The 18,602-nt window shown below is 51.0% G+C and overlaps 1 protein-coding gene across 3 annotated transcripts in view; it reads right to left on the bottom strand.

The window, feature by feature from the left end:
• TMEM229A (transmembrane protein 229A) overlaps positions 1 to 18,602 on the bottom strand; it is a 42,448-nt gene that overhangs the window by 13,451 nt on the left and 10,395 nt on the right. The window contains exon 1 of one of the 3 annotated variants that reach the window (XM_032954314.2): positions 6,723 to 7,345. The exons of 1 other annotated variant lie outside the window; for it this stretch is intronic. The gene's annotated coding sequence lies outside the window, so the exon portion shown is untranslated. Of the gene's footprint in view, positions 1 to 6,624; positions 7,346 to 18,602 lie in introns of those variants that run through there. One more of the 3 variants, XM_032954313.2, reaches the window with a different exon arrangement.

Raw genomic sequence — 18,602 nt, 5'->3', positions numbered from 1 at the left:
GCCTTCATCCAGCAGTGGATTAACCATGACCGATTATTTACTACTATAATGAGCCAACAATGTCTGTGTGTCCCGCGCGTGACGTCACTCACGTCGGCCAGCCCCCCTCATTAATAATCATGAACAGGTGACGTCCTCCACATGGATCCCCCCCCCATTAATAATCATGAGCGGGTGACGTCACTCCACATGTAACCCCCCCTCATTAATAATCATGAGCAGGTGACGTCACTCCACATGGGGGGGCGAGGCTCCTCCCCCCTCCTCCTCGTCGTCAACTTACAACCCTCACCACAAAAGCAGAACCCTCACGTCACGCGATCTCCGTCACGCTGTTGAGACATCAAAGTAAAAAGGACGTCGTGATGAACAAGGGATTATAACCTTTAAATGAAATAGGTCCGTGTCACCGCGCCCTTACAAAATGCACACGAATTGATGCAATTGTAGAGGTGTTAACCACGCACTGTTCGGTAACCTGCATTGCCACCAGGTATCAAAGGGGCAGTGCAGCGTTACCTCTGGGTACAACGGTTGGGGTCAGACGAGGTGAAGTGGATCGGTAAGAACCAATCAGACTGTTCCACGTGGGAATGTGTGATTGGTTCTACCTGGCCACGAACGAGTATAAGAAGGGTGACCCAACAGAGCTCGGGGAGTTCCCTCCCTACACGAAGACTGAGCTGAAGACTAGCTAGGACCCTGGACCCGGCCTTCCAGCCCTTCTGAGGGCTAAGGCTCGGCGTACCCAGTGGTCAAGACCCGTCGGGCCAGCGGTGGGTCAGATAGACTCCCCTAGGTCCCAGCCGGAGGACTCTAGAATAGCGGTAGACGTGTAAGTCCCGCCAAGATAGGAGGCTGTACCTCCTTAGGGTATCGGGTGAGGGGACCGGATACCCCTCTGTGTGTGTTAAGGACTGTATAAGAAAGGGATTACAATAAACAGAGTGTGCCTCCTAAGAAGTTTATTCGTCTTTATAAACACTACACAATGAACATCACGTCGCGGTCTGCTTTTCGCTTCCAAGTTTCACATTTACTGCAATACATCCGGTCCTTGCACGGGCAAAAAAAAAGTCTCGTGGTGATGATAATCTTCTTTCGTATGACGAATCTAGACGCAGAGCAACCACTCTAATCATCATCATCATCTCGCTGAACATGATGACGATGATAAAACAAGCTCACGATATCACAGCTCTCGCGGTAACACGAACCCAGCCCGAAACCCACACGGAGGGAGGGCCGCGGCTGCACGCACGCCGTGTGGCAAAGGCAGACGGCCCCTTTTGTCTCTCTCTGTGTCTCTCTCCCCGTGCGAGATTTGTATTCAACTGGCTCGCTCGTTCGCCACCCCCCCCCCCCCTCTGCGTAATCTTGACATGTGCGGTGCGTGACCGCGCTACGGGCCTGCCTGTTGCTCGGCGATTTTGCGCGATTCTATTTTAAGGAGCCAATTTTAAAATGTGCAAGACGGTGTGTTTCTGTGTGTGTGCGCGCGCGTGTGGTGCTCGCTAGCGGGGAGCGGTGGTGTAGCGGTGAGCGCTACGCTGCGCCGCGAACCTGGCGAGCCGAGTTCGATTCCCGCTCACGGCAAAAAGCGGTGACGATTATCTGAACCGGTTCCTGGGCCTCCCCTAGGTCGACTCAGCCTCAAATGAGTACCTGGTGCGGTGTGTAAACATCGCCATTAGGGAGACAAAGGCGGGCGGGCGTGGTGCTGGCCACCCACCCCCTCGTGTGCCGTGCGGGCCTTCATAGGTGCTCGCTAACAGCACCTGCCCCGACAGTCTGTTAGGGCTATAAGGAGGATCTTTGTCTTTGTGGTGCTGGTGATCTCTTTCTATTTATCTCCGTGCATTTGTGTACGTGCCTGCTTGTTTATACATGCGTGTTGTCTTCGTGTTTGCTCGCCTACTGTATGTATACAGAGACTGACAAAACAACGCCCCCCTCCCCGCCACACCTCGGTGTTTGGCAGTCGGTGACACCGTGGTGGTGTGCTGTGAGCAATGCCGCTGGAGGGAAGGCCGATACGAATTAGCTGTCACCTTAAGGGCGTGTTTAGCAAACCACCACCAGTGGCCACGGGGGGCTCTGGGCAGGATCGAGGGAGCTGGGAGCTCAGTCAAATGGAGGGCCCCCAATATTCGATTTTATATCGCGGCTCGTCTTGCCCAATTTTGGTGTAATTCCCCCCGCACACTTCTGATTCGCGCGGTTGGCTACGTACGGTACGAAAGAAGTTCAACATACAAACGTCGCGTTCAACGCACACAATCACATCATTATGCTCATGGCCTCGAACATTTCATGCAGCCACTGCAGCTCCGTAGTTACCCCCTTTGCAATATTACACAAAAATAAAACGTGCAACGCAAATGAAAGCATTAAAAAACCCATTTTAACCGCGTTTTAAATAAGTTCGTGTTATTTTACACTTGCTGAAAACATAACTCATGCTGGTTGTCAAGGAGGCCCCAACTCGTAGCTTTGGCCACTAGGGTGGGTGGGGTAAGACACCCCCTGCCTGCCCCCCACGCCCATTACGCTGCTGTCCTGCCATGAATCTACCAGGACACGACCTGTTATAGACCAGACTAAGCTTGTGACAGAGGCCCCGATGGAACAGAGGCCTATGGATAAACCCCATCTCCTGGATAAACCCCATCTCCTGGATAAACCCCATCTCCTGGATGAACCCCATTTGATGCAGCCAGGAGACTGAACCCCCCTGCACCCCCGATCAGGGTTCCTCCAGAAACTGCAGAAAACCACTGCAGTTGGCCACGTGGAATGTTCAAACGCTAACTGCAGAGGAGAGGCTGCCATTCCTCTGTCGAGAGCTGGACCGGTACCCCCTGCACCACTGTGGTGCAATCGGAGATCCGATGGGCTGAGGTCTGGCTCCAGTCACTTAGAGGGGTGGATAGTCCTCCACTCGGGGCAGGAAACTGGCAGACAACAGAGAGTGGCTCTTCCACTTTAACAAAATAATGAAGACGGCATGGGAACATTGGGGTGAGGTGTGTGAAGTTGTGAGTCTCAGGCTGCTGTGGGCTCACCTCTCGATCAACTTGAGGAATGGTGGTGGCGGTGGTTTGCACCTCCACTGAAAAGGAAGTTGATTTTATTTATTGATTCAGGAAAGCCACACTGAGTCCTAGGACTGTTTTTCAGAAGGTTCCTGCGTTGTGTTTTTATTTTAAGATGTCTAAAGCCAATTAATGAGTGTGTATAGTGGAGGGATGCAAGGCAAGGCTGATAAGTCCGATGCCTTCTATGACATTCAGTCCTAGGTGCTGGTTAGAGTGGCTCCTCGAGATAGTCATCCTGTTGTGTGACTTTGATGCTCGAGTGGGTCATGACGCAGCCACCTGGACTTTAGTGATTTGAAGGGATGGTTTAGATCAGCTGAATAACAATGGTAGGACGCTGCTATACTTGTAATCACCAACACGCTGTTCTGACATCAGCGCATCACACAATATCATGGATGCACGCCGGGTTCAAGCAAGAACGTTTGCTGGAGTATATATAGCTATCGTGGAGCTCATCTGTCAATTTGACTATTGCTTTGTCATCTGTAATAATTGCCTGCCATACTTCCTCTGCGGTGGTGGGCATCCACCTAGGAGCCTTTTAAACCCACAATAGCCTGGTCTCGGCTAGCTGATGAAACCTGCAAGCAATAATATATAAGCAATAATTTACATAATCCCTTTAGGATGGGGTTGGCATCATCCTTCCCTCCTTCTGATGCCAAAGGGGAATGGGTGAGGTTCAGAACTGTGGCTCATGCGGTTGCTATGGCTACGTTCAGTACGCAGTCCAGACCTCGCTATTAAATCCTGGCTAATGGAAGTGTTACGGCTAGCTGAGAAAAAAACAAGTGACAGGCCGACTCCCACTGTCTACAACATCCCACGTCTGAGAATGAGGACGTGTTTGACAGCCTTCGCGAGGAGGTTCTGAGAGCCGGGCGAGGCTACGTTGGTTCATGTAGCCCACATGCCCCGCCACTGCGTGTCTACGCAGCTTCTATTTGGCCAGAGGGCCCTAAATGGGCGCGGCATGGGCGAGAGAAGAGTTGTGCTGATGTGATACAGGTGGATGTAAAGTTTATTGGACCTGCCGATGAGCGATTCCAGTGGTGTCAAGACCGGTGTCTGGATTAGGCTCGTGGTGAAGAAGGACGCTACCGGTCAGTTGTAGCGGGCAGCTGCCTCTAAATGTCCCTACAAGTGTCCAGTCGCGTCCTTCGCGAGTTGGAGGCAGTCGTCCTCCAACAACGACTGAGGGCAAAGCAGTGACGCTCGCAACAACGAGCGGAGCGCCGGGCGGCTAAAACTCAGCAAGTCGGCCCAGTCGGGAACACAGGTCCCGCACGCGTCGGTAATAATCACGGGCGGTAAACCCATGCCACCGGAGTTTGTCCCGTGACCTGTCAGCGAGCCTTCGGTAACTTCACGTGGCCTCAACGTGCACCTCGCCTCGCACGACCGCGCGTGTGTGTTTGTCTACGTACGTATGGGGAGTGGCAGTGCAGTGGCTGGCACGCTGCGCTACGAACCCGACGACTCCGGGTTTGATTTACACTCGGCGGGGTTCAACACCAGTGACGATTGCCTGAACCGGTCCAGGGCCTCCCCTAGGTAGACTCAGCCGCAAGTGTGAACCTTGTGCGGCGTTGTCAACAACGCCACTGGGGAGACGAAGGCGGTCGGGTAGGGTGCTGACCACCCAGCCCCTCGTGTTCTGTGCCGGCCTTCATAAGTGCAGGTTAACAGCACGTGCCCTAACAGTCTGTTAGAATCTATACAGGGGGATCTTTCTCTTTATTGTGTCATCGGGAGCAAGTGGCACGACGATAAACGGACGGCGCTGTGAACCATACTGCCCAAGTCAGATTCACAACCGCGGCGATCGTGGGCGAAGAGTGAGATGCGAACCGGTTCTGGTCCTCCACTAGGGTCGCCTCAGCCTTAAATCAATGACCCAGCGTGTGCTGTGTTAAACATCAGCGATACGAAATCCGGGCGAGGGAATAACCACCACCACCACCAGCCTCGTGCACCGCGTGCCGGATTTTAATAGGCGCTCATTAACACTCCTTGCTCCAGCAGTCTGCCCGAGGCTACACGGGGGAGGGGGGGGTATCTTTGTGGATGCGTGCAGTAGGGAAGGGGGATTCCACGGTAGCGGAATTACACGACACGATGAGACTGGCGCGTCCTAAGGTTAGCGATTGTAATCGTTGGCAGGCAACTCCACGTCGCTGTACTTCCGTTACCGCGGATTATTTCCGTGTGGTTGTGTGTGTGTGTAGTGTGTGTGGCGTGGGGAGGGGGTGGTAACGGTTCGCGCACTGCGCTACGAACCCGCCTCGTCTTGGTTCGATTCCCGGCCCAGGCTATTATCACTCGAGCGTTGGATGATATCCGTGCTCTGCCTCTGGAGGTCGACGTGAGTCTCATTCACGACGCATCTGGTGAGACGTTAAAACGTATGTGGATGAATGTGACCGTAATAAAGGTTTTTTTTTTCTGGGGTTAGATCGCGTAAATATATAAATGTGTCGTTAAACCCGCCACCACCCGACACAGCCAATTAGTAAGGTTTTGTCACGTGAACAGAGCGTGCCAATTCGTTACAAGTACAGCGCACCGGTGTGTTGGAGAGCAAACATTTACAATCTGAGAACGACGTTTCGCCAGTAATTACAACTAGCACCATCAGGCGGACAGCCATCTGGCTGGATTTGCTCTCCAACACACGATGTTGATGTACTGGTAACGAATGGGCACGTTCTGTTTACGTGACAAACCCTCTTACTAGTTGGCTGTGTCGGGTGGTGGCGGGTTTAACGACACATTTATAAATTTACGCGATCTAACCCCCCCAAACCCCACCCCTCCCCCTATATTATGGATGGTATTGGTCGCGAAATCCTAAGTATTAAACCGAAGGTGACCGTATTCATGCGTATACACGCGTGTGTGTACGCATGTCACACGCATGTATGTGGTCATTGTGTCTTTGTTCTGCGTGTACGTATGGGGAGCGGTGGTGTAGCGGTTATCGCGCGGCGCTGTGAACCGCGGCGATCCCCTAGGTCGACTCGGCCTCAAACGAGCACCTGGCAGCGGTGTGTAAACATCGCCACTGGAGAGACAAAGGCGGCCGGGCGTGGTGCTAGCCACCCACCCGCTCGTGCGCCGTGCCGGCCTTTATAGGTGCTCGCTAACAGCACTTGCCCCAACAGTCTGTTCAGGCTATACGGGGGATCTTTGTGTGCATACAAATACGCATCTGTGTTTGTGTGTCGTCCCGTCGGCGTATCCATGTGACCTATACACTTGCACGTACATATACGCGCGTATGCACACGCGTGCACTATATATATAGTCCAGCAGATGTTCTGTTTGCACCTACCTATATGCGCGTCACAATGGACGTATGTCACAGTGTCTTGTGCGTGTGCCAACGCACGTGCACGCACACGCGCACGGGTCTGTACGTTCAAACGAGAGCAATTCACACGCGCGCGCACACACACACACGTGTATCTACACATATATGTGCGCGTGTGGATAGCACGTGCGTGTCATTGTGCGTACGTACGCGCTCACTGTGCCTGCCGCGTGCGCGATAGCCGGCGCTTACGCCACGTCCCGCTTCGCCTCTCTCTCTCTCTTCTTGCTCGCCGATGCAGCACTCACTTCGCTCGGTGTATTCGGGCCGCCGCAGCGGGTAGGGCGTGCAGCGCGTCGAGATGGGAGCCCGAAGGGGAGCTTCAGGCACCCGTTTAACGCAAAACTCCCCCACCACCACCACCAACACCCCACTCCGCTAAATAGACAACAGCGCGCGCGCGCGATACGCAATGCGGCCGGCGGATGTTTTACTCCATCTCTGCGTATTTCTATGTCCGACTAAAGTCGACGATCGGATCGGTGTGTTGAGTGTTGCGTTGTGTGTGAGGAGCGATGGGTGATCGCTCACAGCGCTTGGTACCCAACAGCCCGTGTGTGTGTGTGTGCGCGCGTGTGTGTGATCTTGCAGCTATGTGAGCGCTTCTCTCTCTCTACGGCGACCCAGCCGTCTCGAGCCCCGTGACGGTTCAGCCGGTGACGCCGGGCGTTACGATGATGAGTGGGGAGGGAGGAGGAGTGGGAGGGGATGAGAGGAGAGGCGGACTCTGTGTGGTGATGGTGGGGGCTGTGGGGTGAGAGAGAGAGAGAGGGTGGTGTTCTCCCGGTGCCAAAGAGAGAGAGAGGGTGATATCGTAATAATTGCGCACGCGGATTTTTTTTTTCAATTTGAAAAATCCCACCTGTTCTACGGACCCCCCCCCACCACCATTCATCCGTCAGAGGCTTCCCCAATCCACCCCCCCCACACAATACCCCCTCACAGAACCCGCTCACCCCTCCGAATCTCGGCTCCCAGCCACACCGAGGCGATAACGCTGGCGTGCAAAGACAGTGCACGCTTCTGAATGTGAAGACCATTCACTCGCACGTCTCCCTGCGCGTGTCTCTGTGCAGCATGTGGTGTATGCGAGCGCTGTACTGTATATTCATTGCGTGTGTGTGATGGGGAGCGGTGGTGTAGCGGTTAGCGCGCTGCGCTACGAACCCGGACAGCCGAGATCGATTCCCGCTCACGGCCAACGCCAGTGACGATTATCTGAACCGGTCCTAGGCCTCCCCTAGGTCGACTCAGCCTCAAATGAGTACCTGGTACGGTGTGTAAACATCGCCACTCGGGAGACAAAGACGGCCCTTCGTGGCACTGGCCACCCAAACCCTCGTGCGTCGTGGCCGGCCTTCACAGATGCTCGCTCACAGCACTTGCCCCGACATGTTTTGGCTATGCCGGGGATATTTGCCTTTGTTATCTTTGTGAACCGGTCATGGGACCTGGGCATCCCCTAAAAAATATGTAAACATATCAGCAGGGAGACACGCTAGCCACATGCCACGTCCGTGCCAGCCATACTACAATATCGCTAAGTGCTCTTGCATCAACATCTGTTCAATGGGTAGAGGTGGGAAGGGGGGATTTAAGGTTTTGCATACCACATGAACAGCAGGCAGGAGTACTTGTCTTGCTTCACTGGAGTCTCAAGGCTCCTTAGCAAGGGAGTCCTACTGTATACTATTGTGGCCAGTTCTTGTTTTGAGTAAATGTTGTGCTCGTGTGAAACGTGAGAGAACACGTGGGATAGGAAAAACACTCCAATAATTGTCGTGATCGATTTAGAGTGTTCAAGATAACAAAAGGCAAGAGTTTCAGACCACACTCAGCCGACGAGACTCAAGAAAGTTGAAACCGTCCCAGCGTTTGCTGCTTAACCTAGCGTCTCTGGAAATCACAAAACATCGGGAGCATAGAAGTACAGTGCAACAATGTCGTTTTTTTTCCACAGCACCCCACAGGCAGCGTTAACGGGGAGTGGGGTGACAGACATCGCTGACAACCCACAGAGAGTCAGACGCAACCCTACCCACCCAGTGCTTGTGTCTGTGTAGTATTGATAGGGGTCGCGACCTCCACGTCCAACCTTAGCCAACCCGAGCGGCCAGCCCTGAAATCCAACGCTTATATAAAGAGTGGAAATAATCATTCCACGTCCCGGACCCCGCCCACAATGGCCCTGACACCCCCCTCCATCGCCCCGGTTATTTGACAATTTCCAAAGTTCTGCGGTCCTCTACATATTAACATGTTTTCAGCCAACCAGTGAGTTTTTATACATGTGGAAAGGAAACTGGAGCATCCGGAGAAAAGTCATGCATGCGAGGGGACAACACTCTATCTCATACAGAAGGGAAAGATATTCGTCAGCATGTTGCAATGCTGCCTTCTCCTGGTGAGCCAGAGTAGGGAGTTTAGCAACATTTGTGCGGTGATCGACCAACCCCCTCGCCTCCACAGCGCTGTATTACAGGCGAGCGCCGCCGCCGCTTGGCTACTCGATCAACATTTGTGACAGCGATTTTATCTATTTGCAAGAAACATTTCACCTGGATGATCCGTCGAGATGGAATATCTCGTTTCCGGTAGGTGTCCTCGGGGGTCAGTGTGGTGGGCTAAATGTGGTCTCCTTTGTGACGGACCTGGTTGGGCCTTGCTTTCAAATTTGACCTCTTGTGACCTCTCTCACCTCCAATCAATGCAGAAGCAGAAGAGACGTTTAATGCTGCCCTCATTGTTCTTGGTATTTGGCGACAAGTGCGCAAAGAAGCGTGCGGAGGTCACAAGCTTGGAATTGCACTGAGAGGCACCGCGTGGCACGCTTTCAGCTGCGCTTCTGCGGCCGTCTGGAACGCTCTTTCTTCGGATATTACGAAGGCACTGGAGATGTGCAGTTTTAAATAATCTAGTTTGAAAACTATTTTTTTAGAACTGTTTTTGTACTTGGTTTGTTGTCCTTTCCCCGCACCTCCGAATAGCACGGTTGGCTACGTACGGTGCGGAATAAGTTCAACATACGTACAAGAGGAACGCGCGGACGGGAGGACATCGTAAGGATTTTAAAGGTTACCGAGTGGACTCGGGCAGGAAATGCCGCAAGAAGGATAATGGTTCGCGGTCGAGGCTGGCATTGTCAAAGTAATGACTAACAAACTGACCATCAACTCAAAACACCTCGAGAATCCATTTGAATCCCAGCCAGTTGAAACCCAGAATTGAACCAGAGTATTCTCAGCTCTGCGATCCGACTGCCACTGCCATTATGATGAACCCCATTTGAAGGTGGAGGGGTTACCAGCCCCTCGGGGGTGTTGTCACTATTTTGTGTCTTGTCGGGGAACCGGACGAAAGGCCACCGCGGGCCTTTCAATGACTAAAACACTGCACCGAAGACCCTCGCTGCCTCTCTTAGCGTCGCCCTCTGCCGGTAGAAGCACGGAAATTATTGCCGTCGCCCCGAGGTGCTCAGCGTGGTGTGTCGGAGCAACGACGGTCGTCGTCTGGACGTGCGGCATCGCGCGTTGCGTCATTGATGAACAGCAGGGACGCAGGGTCGGATTAAGCTATTTTTGTAGCACATGTTATAAAGGGGCCCTACATAAAATAAAACTCCACGTAAATATTAAAACGCACACATTTTTAACTCGCATGGTAAAGTAATTGTATTTTTCATTTTGCTATACAGCCAGATAATACGACAAATCGCTAACCTTAAACACCCAGTCGTTCATAAAAGTTGAAGGCAGTGTAGTACTGCAGTAATCGAGCACTGAAAACATTTAGCGCGGGGCCAGTAACACATGCTACTTTTGCTACTAGGATAATCCGGCACTGCAGGGACGCGTGAGTGTGCGACAAAGGGGATTTGTGACCACAGACAACGAGCCAGCTCTGTTGTAGCTGAAAAGGGAAATGGCGTGGGCTGCCTGGTGTGTGTGTGTGAGTGTCTATGTGTGTGTGTGTGAGTGTCTATGTGTGTGTGTGAGTGTCTATGTGTGTGTGTCTGTGAGTGTCTATGTGTGTGTGTGTCTTATGTGTGTGTGTGTGAGTGTCTGTGTGTGTTTGTGAGTGTCTATGTGTGTGAGTGTCTATGTGTGTGTGTGAGTGTCTATGTGTATGTGTGAGTGTCTATGTGCCGGAGGTCCTGGGGGGTCAGGCGTCTATGACGTCTCCTGGCCAAACCCCAATTGGCGGAGCCAGGAGATGGAATATCTACCCTCGGGGCTCCTCCAGAAACAACGAAAAACCACTACGGGTGGCCACGTGGAATGTTCGAATGCTCACTGCGGAGGAGAGGCTGCCACTCCTCTGTCGGGAGCTGGACCGGTACCGCCTGGATCTATGTGGCATTCAGGAGGTCCGGTGGACTGGCTCTGGCTTCTGCCACCATGAGGGGTGGACAGTCCTCTACTCGGGGCAGCAGACTGCCAAACAACAGGGTGTGGCTCTTCTTTTGAACAAAAGAATGAAGGGGACGTGGGAGCGTGGCGGTGAGGTGTGGGAAGCTGTAAGCCCCAGGCTACTTTGGGCTCGCCTTCCCATCAACCGGAGGTGAGGAATGGTGGTCGTGGTTACTTATGCACCCACCGAAGATGAACATCCGTGGAGGGATGCAGGCAAAGCCGATGAGTCAGATGCCTTCTATGACCTCCTGTCACAGGTGCTGGCTAAAGTGGCCCCTCGGGATAGAGTCATCATGTTGGGTGACTTCAATGCCCGAGTTGGTCATGATACTGGCACCTGGTCTGGAGTGATTGGAGGGCATGGGCCAGATCAGCTCAATAACAACGGTAGGAGGCTGCTAGATTTTTGTGCAGCCCATGGGCTTGTAATTACCAACACGCTGTTCCGGCATCGGCGCATCCACACAACATCATGGATGCATGCCGGGTCCAAGCAAGAACATCTGCTGGACTACATAGTGACGGACCAACGGATGCGAGCCCATGTCCTTGACACCAGGACCTACCGTGGAGCTGATCTGCCCTCTGACCATCGACTAGTCATCTGTAAGATGGGCCTGCCATTCTTCCACTCTGGTGGTGGGTGTACACCCAGGACCCCATTCCAACCTAAAGTGGCCTGGTCTCAGTTATCTGATGAAAGTTGCAAGCGAGAATTTCATCATCGCTTGCGGCTGGGATTGGCATCGTCCCCGACTCCTCCTGATGTCGAGGGTAAATGGGCGAGGTTTAGGACTGTGACTCATGCAGCTGCAATGGCTGCTTTGGGTACGCGTTCCAGACCTCCCCAGAGACCCTGGCTGACAGAGGAGGTGTTCAGGATAGTTGAGAAAAAGCGACAGGCCCACGTCAGAGAATGAGGAGGCTTACCGCAGCCTTTGCTCGGAGGTTCGGAGAGCCGTGAGGCGCTGCAAGGATGATCACGGGTTGCTGAGGAAATGGAGTCTGCCTCAGTGGCCCGCGATCACAAATCTCTATTTAACTCCATCAAAAAAGTAACCTGCAGCGCCACACCTATTACCATCATTAGGGGAAAAAACGGTGATCCAATCTCCGACCCCCAGGAACAGGTTTGCAGAATTGCTGAGCATTTCCGTGAGGTCCTGGGGGAGGAAAAATCCCTCAGCCAGGAAAACATCGTGGCACAAAGTGAGGATGACCCTGCTGAGGCTGCGGTGCCTCAAATATTGGAAGAAGTCACCCCCTGTGAGTGGCTGGCTGAGGTGCCATCTGCTGAGGAAGTATTGAAGGCGATCCGGAGTCTGAGACCGGGAAAGGCAGCGGGCAGAGATGATCTCCCAAGCGAAATGCTGAGGGAGGGTGGCATTTGTGCACAGACTGCCCTATATGACATCATAACAACAGTCTGGACCACTGGACGGGTTCCGCAGGATTGGAAGGATGCCCTGGTGGTCCCCCTTTTTAAGAAGGGGGACCGCACAGACTGTAACAACTACAGGGGCATCTCACTCCTCAGTGTGCCAGGAAAGGTCCTGGCAAGGATTATTCAGCATCGCCTTGCCAGGCACGCTGAGGACAGGCTTGCGGAGCCCCAATGCGGTTTCAGGAAAGGGCGGTCCTGCACAGATGCCATATTTTCTGTCCGTCTGCTACAGCAGAGGTGTAGGGAATTCCAACAAGACCTACATCTCTGCTTTATTGACCTGGTCAAGGCCTATGATACCATCAGTAGGCCTGGGCTCTGGGTCGTTCTTCGTGCTTTTGGAGTACCTGACCCTCTGCTCACGATCATTAAGGACCTTCATGATGATGAGCGGGCCCGGATAAAACTACGTGGCCGGGAGTCAGAGCCATTCCCTGTACACCTTGGGGTGCGACAGGGATGTCCTCTGGCTCCCACATTATTTAACATCTATTTTGACCACGTAGTTCGTGAAGCCTTCAATAGCTGTACCGGGGGAATCTCCATATGGTACAGATATAATGGGAGGCTAATCGATGCCCGGGTGCGGTCAAGGGATGGCTCCCTATTGCTCAACCACGTTATGTATGCTGATGATTTGGTAATAACTGCTCAGTCAGAGGAGGAGTTGGAGATGCTGCTGCTGAGACTGGAGCGTGCCACTAAGAGGTGGGGCCTTACCATCAGCCCCACCAAAACTAAGCACCTGCCTGGGTATTTTGTACCATCGGACACTCCACCCCCACAACTCCCAATCGGTGATGGGGCAGTTGTGGAGAGAGTGGAGAGTTTCCCATACCTGGGCAGTGTGCTTATGACTGGCTCCAGTTTAACAGCAGAGGTCTCACTCCGAATCAGTCGAGCGGCAATATCTTTTCATCGGTTGCGTAACGCTGTGTGGAAGCTACCTGGTCTGTCGCTCCGCACTAAGCTTCAGGTCTTCTCGGCCACGGTCATTCCCTCCCTTCTCTACGCTTGCGAAACGTGGACCCCCCTAATGGAACATCTTCGCCGGTTAGAAACATTTAGGCTGGCCTGCCTACGATCCATCCTGGGTTTAACCAGACTGGATTGTGTGAGGAGCTCACAAATCCTTGAAAGATCTGGGCAGGGTCCCATCGGTGAGCTCCTCCGGCAGGCAAGGCTGCGATGGCTGGGTCATGTAGCCCGCATGCCCAGCCACCGCATGCCGAAACCGCTTTTGTTTGGCCGGATTGAGGGGGCTAAGCGGGCGCGGCACGGGCTAGAGAAGAGATGGAGTGATGTGGTACAGGAGGACGTGGAGCTGAGTGGACTTGCCGATGACTGATACCAGCGGTGTAAAGATCGGCTTCTGTGGAGGAGGCTCGTGAAGGATGCTACTGGGCAGTTAGAGGTAGTCGCCCTCCAACAACAACGGAGGGCGGAGGAGCGACGCTCAGAACAACGAGTGGAGCGCCGGGTGGCTAAAGCACAGCAGGTTGGCACAGTAGGGGGCACAGGTGGTGCATCAGCCAGTCATCTCAGTCAGTCGACCCGTGGCACCTGGGTCTGCCCCGTGACCTCCTGCCAGCGGGCGTTCGACACTTCACGTGGCCTCAGGGTGCACATAGCCTGGCACAAGCGTCGTGGTGACGTCACCGCCACTTAGTGGCGAATGGCGGTTGTTGTTGTGTGTGAGTGTCTGTGTGAGTGTCTGTGTGTCTATGTGGGGAGCGATAGTGTAGCGGTTAGCGCGCTGCGCTATGAACCTGGCGACCCGGGTTCGATTCCTGCTCACGGCCAACACCAGTGACGATTATCGGAACCGGTCCCGAACCTCCCCTAGGTCGACTCAGCCTCAAATGAGTACCTGGTGCGGTGTGTAAACATCGCCACTAGGGAGACAAAGGCGGTCGGGCGTGGTGCTGGCCACCCACCCCCTCGTGTACCGTTCCGGCCTTCATAGGTGCTCGCTAACAGCACTTGCCCCAACAGTCTGTCAAGGCTATACGGGGGATCTTTGTCTTTGTGTTTGTGAGTGTGTGTGTTTGTGAGTGTCTATGTGTGTGTTTGTGAGTATCTGTGTGTGTGTGGCAACGGTTGACGAGCTGCGCTACGAACCTGGCGACCCGAGTTCGGTACCTGCTCACGGTTCCTGCATGAACCACACATACAGTTAATCTAAAGTTTAGATGAACTGTACGATAGTGACTCGTGTAAAATCGAGTGATGCTCGAGGAAGGGCTAAAAAGACGAATTTTAGGTAAATACTGCATTGAACACAAAAAATACAGATATTTAAATTTTACTTTGGGCCAACCACCTAAAATGACTACCTTGAGGTCCATTGTTTTGATTGTGTTAAACGCGTCATCAGTGAACCTGGCAATTTGCCTCCAAAATGGGACCTTTTTGCCAGCATCAAAGTATATATATAAAAAAAGGTTTTTACCCTTTCTGACAATAAAACAGGTGTTAGGATGTTTAAAAAAAATACCAAATATAAACATTTTGCAAGGAAGCAAGTTACTGCATTGACCACACTGAGTGCGTGTGGCGGACATGCAAACAAACGTGCTCTGATAATATAATAATAGATGTAGCTGCTAACCCCGAGCTGCAGATGCTCTGATTGTGCATTGTGCTTGTGCTGTTCGTCTTTTGGCGTTCTCTGGTCTGACACTGGTAGTGAGACTAAGCTCTAAAGAAGTTTGTCTCTGGTGTAGGCCAATCAGTTTAAAAAACAATGCCATCTATTATAATCAGATCATATTTGTTTGCATGTTCAACACAATTACTAAGTATGTGTGGTTGATGCAGGAACTTGACTCCTTGCAAAATGTTTCTAATTTTGGTGTTTGAATATCGTAACGCCTCCTGTTATATTGCCAGAAAGAGTAAAAGCTATTCTTCTTATTACTACACGCTTTTATTTAACTCGCTCTGTCTGTTGTCTTTGTTGTATCCTCAAATCTTGTAACTCAATTTTTACCCACTTCCCAATGTGGTATCGACTGCAAAACTTGGTATACTTGTGTCATACTGATGACAATACTATATTCTGTCATTAAAAATAAAAAAAATATTTGTAAACATTATTTTTATATGTTATGTTTCGGCTTGGCTCTAATTGTCCACGCTCAACTCACGTCTGTAATTGGCCCACGGCCCCTTACGTTGTGGCCAAGTTTCGGAGCCACTTCCTGGAGTCGTGGAGTTCTTGATTACTAGTACGGTACATTTAATAAAAGCGTGTTTTTAAAAAAGTTGTTTTAAATATTACTTATTTTAGTCATCATTTGCCTCCCCCCCCAACACTCCTCCCTCGTAGCGTTTGACGCTTAAGCCGGCAGAGAGCGGCAGAAGCCAACCCCCCCCCCCCTAGTGATTACAAGTACAATACAAAGAGTGACACATTAACTATTCAGTGATGCTGCGTTGGCAGTGGTGCACGAATGGAATTAACAAGGAAACGTAACGCGTTCGTCAATAACACTGCGACTTTCAAGGTAAGGTAAAAACACATATAGTAATTTACGTTTCGGGCAATGACCTCCTTCATAGCACACAGGCCGGAGAGATGAGTTTCTAAGAGTTGGAGACTCCTCTCGTTTACACCATGGGGCCTGATGTGAATTACATTTAAAAACATCTTTTCTGATTACCAGTTTTTTTTTAATTATCAAAAAAATATTATTTTGGCCAAAACTGTAGCAGCAGTGGAAATTGCTCAACAGGGTTCTTTGCTTTCATTTCAGCCGGATCAATCCGGAACGCCGTGGTGTGCCAAACGAATACATTTTAATTCGTTTGGCACACCACAATAACCTCGCCTTACAGTTGCCCACATTATACCGGCGCGAGGCTGTGCACGAGGAATACAGTCAAGGGTACAACGCTTTACAACTGTTGTTGTGAATAAAGCGATCCTTGAGATTGAAAGCTTTCGTGACTCGCAGGGATTCATATTCTTGGTTCTTTTGGTAAAGTCACGTACAGTGAGGGAAACGATAAAATAATAAAAATATGTAAAACAATAAAATTCTCACGACGTTTCGACTGCAACACAAGCAATCATCATCAGGTGTGAAAACCACAGCAAGAAAATTTGAAAAAAGTGGCGGGTTTTTTTTAACGTTAGCACCACGGAGAGCGATTTGACAGTTTGTTCAGATGGACGAGTCCATCTATGTTCGAAAAAGAGGAGGGGGGAGACGAAAATAATGGATGCGGTCTGAAAGCCACCGTAAACGTGAACAATCAATTAAGACCCGAAATGGTTTATCAAATCCTTTCAATGATTGCTAAGCCAGAATCCATCTTCTCGGTTGAAATTGTTTCTGTGTTTGTATATGTATATGTGGATAGTCTCATGAACGAATCTCTCATTGTAGCCAGATGGCTTGCAGAGAACCTCTGTCTTGGAGAAGTCAATGTCATGTGAGCCTACTGAATTATAACAGTGATCTGCCACGGCCGAGGTGTTGGACCTACCGTGTTTTAGGTCTGCTTTGTGTTCACGGATGCGGTCCGAGACATGTCGTTTGGTTTCTCCAATGTAACTACTACCACAGAGGCAACTTAGTTTGTAGATGCCAGGGTACTGTATGTCCGGAATCACATCTTTTACAGACGGAACTTAAGCACGTACACCAAGCTCTTAAGGCTAATGGTTACTCCGACTACACAATCCGCAAAGCTATCACTCCAACCATGAAGAAGGACCCTCTTGAGGAGCCATTCAAAACCATCACTTTACCCTACATTGCGGGGATCACAAAAAAGATCTCCAAAATCTTGAATAAACACATTTAATAAAATCCGTGATCTGGTTCCGTCTGTAAAAGATGTGATTCCGGACATACAGTACCCTGGCGTCTACAAACTAAGTTGCCTCTGTGGTAGCAGTTACATTGGAGAAACCAAACGACATGTCTCGGACCGCATCCGTGAACACAAAGCAGACCTAAAACACGGTAGGACCAACACCTCGGCCGTGGCAGATCACTGTTATAATTCAGTAGGCTCACATGACATTGACTTCTCCAAGACAGAGGTTCTCTGCAAGCCATCTGGCTACCATGAGAGATTCGTTCTTGAGGCTGTCCACATATACAGTGAAGGAAAAAGTATTTGATCCCCTGCTGATTTTGTACGTTTGCTCACTGACAAAGAAATGATCAGTCTATAATTTTAATGGTAAGTTTATTTGAACAGTGAGAGACAGAATAACAAAAAAATCCAGAAAAACGCATGTCAAAATTGTATAAATTGATTTGCATTTTAATGAGGGAAATAAGTATTTCGCCCCCTCTCAATCAGAAAGATTTCTGGCTCCCAGGTGTCTTTTATACAGGTAACGAGCTGATATTAGGAGCACACTCTTAAAGGGAGTGCTCCTAATCTCAGCTTGTTATCTGTATAAAAGACACCTGTCCACAGAAGCAATCAATCAATCATATTCCAAACTCTCCACCATGGCCAAGGCCAAAGAGCTCTCCAAGGATGTCAGGGACAAGATTGTAGACCTACACAAGGCTGGAATGGGCTACAAGACCATTGCCAAACAGCTTGGTGAGAAGGTGACAACAGTTGGTGCGATTATTCGCAAATGGAAGAAATACAAAAGAATTGTCAATCTCCCTCGGCCTGGGGCTCCATGCAAGATCTCACCTCGTGGAGTTGCAATGATAATGAGAACGGTGAGGAATCAGCCCAGAACTACACGGGAGGATCTTGTCAATGATCTCAAGGCAGCTGGGACCATAGTCACCAAGAAAACAATTGGTAACACACTACGCCTTGAAGGACTGAAATCCTGTAGCGTCTGCAAGGTCCCCCTGCTCAAGAAAGCACATATACATGCCCGTCTGAAGTTTGTCAATGTACATCTGAATGATTCAGAGGACAACTGGGTGAAAGTGTTGTGGTCAGATGAAACCAAAATGGAGCTCTTTGGCATCAACTGAACTCGCCGTGTTTGGAGGAGGAGGAATGCTGCCTATAACACCAAGAACACCATCCCCACCGTCAAACATGGGGGTGGAAACATTTTGCTTTGGGGGTGTTTTTCTGCTAAGGGGACAGGACAACTTCACCGCATCAAAGGGACGATGGATGGGACCATGTACCGTCAAATCTTGGGTGAGAACCTCCTTCCCTCAGCCAGGGCATTGAAAATGGGTCGTGGATGGGTATTCCAGCATGACAATGACCCAAAACACACGGCCAAGGCAACAAAGAAGTGGCTCAAGAAGAAGCACATTAAGGTC

The sequence above is a fragment of the Petromyzon marinus genome, chromosome 14 (assembly GCF_048934315.1).
Source record: "Petromyzon marinus isolate PM22_M1 ecotype Great Lakes invasive population chromosome 14, UKy_Petmar_22M1.pri1.0, whole genome shotgun sequence".
In the NCBI taxonomy this organism is placed as follows: Eukaryota; Metazoa; Chordata; class Hyperoartia; order Petromyzontiformes; family Petromyzontidae; genus Petromyzon; species Petromyzon marinus.
The sequence above is the reverse complement of the archived record's forward strand: the minus strand, read 5'-3'. Positions and strand labels throughout refer to the sequence as shown.